We start from the raw sequence: 6,346 nt of genomic DNA on the forward strand, positions 1-6,346 counted from the left end.
TGTGACCCGAACCTTTAAGTCTTTATTACAAGGAAAAGACAAAGTGTCTGAAATGTCTGAACCAAATAAAATTGCCAGTTTTGTATGTCAAAAATGGTTGTCTATCAGCAATTTTATATGGTTCATTCTAAAACAATGAGAAAGTTCTTCCACACTGTATCAGAATCCAGCATGGCTCTATCCTTCACAGTGTTATGTCTCATATGCCCATACTTACTGAAATCCAGCAGCACTGAATCCTGGTTTTATAACAGTTCGTGATGGTTCACTTCTTGGTTTAGTTTTCCTGTATCTATAAATATACTATTCCTTTATTTTTTTTAAAAAAAGTGCCAAAACCAGTATTTACCAGAAAAGAATTCACTCTGTATTCAGGTTCTACAGTGTTTTTGGAAATGGTTAGCTATGGCATGTAGGTTAGCTAAAATCTTTCATCACCCAAGCCTTTTCCCTAACCACATCTAAAATGACTAGACGGTTCCCTTGCCCAGAAGCTGCATTCTTGAGTACAAAGCTGCTTGGAAAAGCACTTGACAGCTGGCAGAGAAATATCCCAGGTAAGTGTTAGTTTCGATGCAGAATCTGCAGATTATACTCAGCATCTATCAACAAAATAAGGATTAGATTACCTAAAGCCTTAATTTAGCCCCTTACTGACCTGGTTAGCCTGATACTGCTAGCAAGAAATACAAAACATTTTGGAGCCCTTTAGCAAAGCCTATTCCCCTGAGCACAGGTGCAATCGGTTTTAATTCCGAGGCAATTTCCACTCAACTACTTTAGATGGGTTTGCCAAATGAGAGACCATGGAATGTAAAATAAATTCTAAGAATACCAGTTTGTGGCTTAGAATCTTGAGGGTGCAGAAAGAACTAAGAACGTGAAATTGTTTAGAAATAAAGGAATCCAGAGTAAAAAAAAAAAGGTTAACAGTCTTTTAAAAAGGGACAAGTTATGTGACTATTAACTGTGGTGAAGGGAGCGAAGTAATTTGAATGGCTGAGAAATTCAGTGATAGCATCAGAAGCTATCAACAGTATTCAAGACCTCTAATGGTTCTGCTAGCATTTTCTTGAAACATCTATTACTTCATTTTATTCTTCTCAAGTCTACTAACCTTGACTTTCAGCCCTCCAACAGTGGCCCCTTCACCTCACTGAAAGTGACTCTTCCAAAGCTTCAGTGTTCTGTACCCTGCCCACTGACATTTAGGGATAACTCTTGACAAGATCATCTCAGATTTCACCCTTTGACTTCTGCTAATGCCCACTGGGCAATGCTTAATGTTGTTTCCTACTATGACCCATTTCCAAAACATTATCACCAGGCTCCAGGAAATACAAGTTTTATAACTTGGCTCACAGGTTAACTGCCATTTGCAATCCCCTTTTGTCCCCTATTTGAGCCCTCCTGTGTTCCCCAAAGCAGCTGTTCCTCACTTATTGCACTTGCTGACTCCCCGACCTGCCTACAACCCTAGATGTAATCTCCTCAGTCTAAGCAGCATTCCCAACTCCAAAACTCATTTCATCCGGCATGAGGAATAGATAGATGTCTTGCTTCTCAAGGTAACCCCTCTCACCTAACCAAGGGGATTCCATCCTAATTTTAAAATCAGCCACCTATATCCACTCATCCATCAACTTATCCCCTTCTGCTTCAAAGATGCACTCATCTTCTCAATGTTGGGATGGGGCAACTTGACTTTGCTCAGTCCTGTACATCTAGTATTTCTCAAGATCTCCCCAGGCCACATCTGTCAGCTGAAAGTGCCCCTGAAAAACAAAGTTGCTCTAAATGTAATGTGGAATGCTAGAGTGGATCCTGGAACAGATAAACAACAGTAGTGGAAAGTCTGGTGAAATCCAAATGAAGTCTAGAGTTAACAGTAATGAACCAATGTTGACTTGTTAGTTTTGAAAAATGTACTATAATATGTTAACATTGGGGGAAAATGGTTAAGGAAGGGTTATACAGGAACTCTGAACTATCTTTGCAATTTTTTTGTAAGCCCAGAAAAACAAAAAATAGCAAGCAGCAGTTTCTTGGGCTCCAGACCTACTAAATCTCAATTCCTGGAGCTGAATCTACATCTACATTTCATTTCCTTCCTTCCTCCCTCCCTCCTTCCCTTCCTCCTTCCCTCCCTTGATTTTTTTCTTTCTTTCTTTTTTTGGAATCTACATTTCTAATAGCCCCAAATGATTCTCATGCAGACTCAAATGTGAAAACCTAGTGTTTCCATCCCTTTCCCTTCCATGCCCCAACGCCCCTCCTCTTTGCTTTACCTCGACTTTGCCTTAGCCTGATTTAACCCTTTAGATCTCTGAACCCTAAGATATGGGCATGACTATTACTGCTCTTTCACAGATGAGAAAACTGAAGTATTAACAGGTTAATATGCCCAGGATCACACAGTCCTTAAATGCTGGAACTGGAATTAGACTTCTGTCAGTCCAGCTTCCAAGTCTATGCACATAACCATTCTACTGCCTCTCAATCATGTTTCCTTCCACGACACACTGAAGAGCTCTGTAAATCACTACAGCATTATTACCAGTAATACTCTAGGCCCACCTATTTCTCCAACAGTCTAAGTCCCAACAATACCTTTTTTCCAGCTTGTGACTTTGCCCTTTCCTCTCTTTACCCTTGGGAGGAAATGAGCAATGAGAAAGCACTGGGAATATGTGCCAACTAGAGTCCTGTACAGGTGAGGTACAGAGGCTCTGCCAGGCTCCAGCTCAACTACTGTATACGCTCCTCTCCTCCCAATTGTCCTGACCTGTAAACCAATCTCATGTTCCCAGCACTCACTTTGTCATTGAATTGTATACTCTTATTCTGGATTTGTCTTATTGCCCTCAAACAACATTGTAAGCTCCTAATTACCTATCTTTTCCCATACTTAGGCCTCAGCCCATTGCTGGAAAACAGATATACCAGGCATTCATATGAGGTGGTGGTTGTGGACTGGTAGCTAGCCTGCATCTCACCCAAGCAGCAACCAGTAAGAAAGTATTCTCATGTTTACTAAGCATCTGTCCAGACAGATAAGGGAGGTGCCACCTCTAAATTAATGTATATATATCATCTGGATTCCCTGACTTGTATTTACAGCCTAGCTGGTGAATAAGTGATTTGGGGAGTTCTTGCTCCCCAACTAGACACACATAACACCACATCTACTCCAACAGGTTTGAAAGAGAGAGCAGTGATTTTCAACTGATGTGCCACAAGAATGTATAAAACATTCAGTACCTGACTGTTTAGTCAGGGGCACTGAACTTTTTCCTTAGACTGTCAAATAACAACAACAGACAACACAATAGCCATCCGGTGTGAATGCCCTATCTTGAACCATAAATGTATAAGTCATATAACAAAGTTGCATCTTATTGGTCATGTGGCATAATAAGGTTGTGTTTAATTGGTTAATTCTTGTTAGTTGTTTGTTGATTGCTTTCTCATATGTGCCTTGACAGGGGGGCTGGGCTACAGCAGACCAAGTGACCCCTTGCTCAAACCAGATGAGCCCATGTTCAAGCTGGCAACCTTGGGGTTTTGAACCTGGGTCCTCTGAGTCCCAATCCAATACTCTATCCACTGTACCACTGCCTGGCCAGGCAGCAATGCCTCTGTTCTTATGGGTATTTCCCTTAATTTCATCACGTGAATTATGAAACAATAACAAAATCAGCAGGAGAAACCTATGAAGTATATCAAGTAAAGAAAGTTTTCATTAGTTCTGTTTCTGGTAATTGGAATTTGCTTTTCTTATTAATAAAAACATTACCCTTTGTGTTTCAAGTACATCTGAGAAATCTGATGATTAAGTTAGAACCACTATCTCCTTAGATACTCTCAGAAATGCAACCAAGTTAAAAATTAAGAAAGTATATATAAATTTAAAAGTTTCCCTTAAAGAAGGCAATAAGAAACACAAAATAAAATGCACATGAGCTGAGCCCCTTTGAGAAGTTTTGGGACAGCTATTCCCTTAAAAGAGCCCTTTCCCCCTCTCTCCAATTTGCCCCAGGAGAGGTCATCAGCATCAAAAATGTAAACAGAAGTAACATTGCAAAGCTACCAAACAAAACAACCCCCTTCCCTCATCAGGGCTGTGGCCTGCTACACATGCTCAACAGGGACACCTATTTGTGGCAGGCAGCTGCCGTGGCCCGGTGGCCCAGTCCTGTCTATGAACACTGCGCTTGCCTTGGCATAGTCCCAAGTGGCCATGGTGCTGCAGTTCTTGTGGCTCTGTTGCTAGCGACAGCAATAGCAACTGGTGAATCGCTGCCATAACTCCACAGTCTTGCTGGACCAAATCCAGATGCCCAGACATGATACCCACTAGGAGGCACATGAAGTACTTGAGCATGAGCTCCCAGTACTCCAGCTTGGTGCGTGGCTGGCTGGAGTCTTGGCCTGGGCACACGCAGGTGAGCACAGCCTCCCAGCTCTCACAATAGTGCTGTTCAGGTAGCAGGCCATAACAATGCTGGCTGGCACTGTGTAGAGCAGCATGAAGATGCCAATTTGGATCATGAGCTTCTCCAGCTGGTCTGTCTTGGTGGCACCCTGCTTGATGACTCTACAGATGCAAAAAAGCAACATGAAACCTGCCAGGAGGAAAAGCATGCCCATGAGCAGGTAGAGCACCAGAGGGTCCAGCATAAAGCCAGGCAATGAATTCAGGTTCTGGTTGCCCACGTAGCATATGCCAGCCACTGGATCTCCATCCATGGAGCTCAGTGCCACTTGATGCTGGGGATGAGCCAGATGGGAGTACTGTGTATAGCCCACGATGGCCTCATTGCCCCACTTCATGCCAACTGCAAAGAACCAGGTGAGCGACAAGATGACCCACCAGATGGAACTGGCTATGCAGAAGTAGGCGGAAGTACACCAGCAGGAAGACAACAGTCTGCAGCAGAGGGCCCTTCCTCTCATAGTGAATGTGGCTGTTGTGCTCACACCCAAATGTACCAGGAAGCCCAAAGACGCACAAAGAGCAAGCTGACAGGAAGATGATGGGCACTCAGAGTAATGGAAGCATTCCACATATCTATCAGAAAGGTGGCCACCATGGTGGAGGTGGAGATAAAGCACGGCACTGACCACAGGCCGACCATAAGGTGGTGAACGTGTGCTCATCCAGGCTGAAGGAGGGCTGGTAGCAGGGCACCGCGCAGTTGGGTACCTGGCCCGTCTGTACCTTGTTGTAGAGCGGGTGCAGCTACTTCAGGATGGGCACCAATGGCTTGCGGCGCTTGCACACCGATGGGGCCCCAGCGGCGCCCGCGCCTCCCGAGCCTTCCCAGGACGGCGCCCCTGGCGGGCCTGACCGGGAAGAGTCTAGGGGGCACCGTGGTGGTCTTGCTGCAGTTGTAATCCATGCAGAGGACCTCAGCGTCCCCAGCACCGGGAGGCGGTTGCATTTCATGCGCGCCGGCCAGGCTAAGTTGTACTGCAGCATGAGTGGAGAGCAGCCGGCCTTGGCGCATGCACGGAGCGGCAGGGCAGCAGAGGCTTATGATAGTCGGGTAAGCAGATGGGCATGTACATGGAGCACAGGAACAAGAGCAGGTCGGGAGAGCAGTGGATCTCCACCAGTGGCCAGAACTGGTCCAACTCCAGGCCCGCCTCGTCCTCGTGCTGTGGTTGAGGTTGTAGCCTATGCTCCCGCACATTGGTACGGTGATCGCCTGGCATCCCCGGGCCTTGGAGGCGGCCACTGCCCGGCCTGCCAGCTGCGCCAGGAGCAGCAGCAGCAGCAGCAGCAGCGCAGAAGAGTCAGGCCGAGCCATAACCCCTCCCTCTCCTCTCCTCGCAGAGCCCGCGCACTGGGCCAACGCAGACAGGGGAAACCTGGGCCAGGGCTGCCCTCTCCGCCGACTTGTGTGCGCCACCGGGCCTAGCAACCTGTTGGCTCTTCTTCTCTTCTAGAAATCCGCCCCAAGATAAACTGTTTCAGGAAGGCGCTGCCTCCCTCCGCCCTTAGCTCTTCGCTGGCTAGAGTTGAGGAGGGGCAGTTAGGGCAGTAGCGTGGGGGGGGGGGGGCGCGGGGGGGAGGGCGGCAAGGGGGTCTCTCATGCCCCGGGCGCCACTCGCAGAGAGGCGCCAAATGGTCTCCAAGACAAACAAGAAACGCATAGTAGAAGGGGTGGGGGGAGTCAATAAAGTGTCGTGCCCCAGGCGCCAGTTATGTTCGCTACGCCACTGAGTTAGGGCTCCGATTCTAGGGAAAGTATTCTTTAAAAAATGAAATATTACAACAATCCCAGTTAGAGGGGAGTCAAGGTCTCAGTCTCTGCAAGCGGTCTCTAAACCTCTAGATTAA

At 46.6% G+C, this 6,346-nt stretch overlaps 1 pseudogene; it reads right to left on the bottom strand.

Annotated features, from left to right (window-relative positions):
• Positions 1–3,869: 3,869 nt before the first annotated feature.
• Positions 3,870–6,038, bottom strand: LOC136323023 (frizzled-5-like; annotated as a pseudogene).
• Positions 6,039–6,346: the final 308 nt, after the last annotated feature.

This window comes from Saccopteryx bilineata, chromosome 2, assembly GCF_036850765.1.
Source record: "Saccopteryx bilineata isolate mSacBil1 chromosome 2, mSacBil1_pri_phased_curated, whole genome shotgun sequence".
Taxonomy (NCBI): Eukaryota; Metazoa; Chordata; class Mammalia; order Chiroptera; family Emballonuridae; genus Saccopteryx; species Saccopteryx bilineata.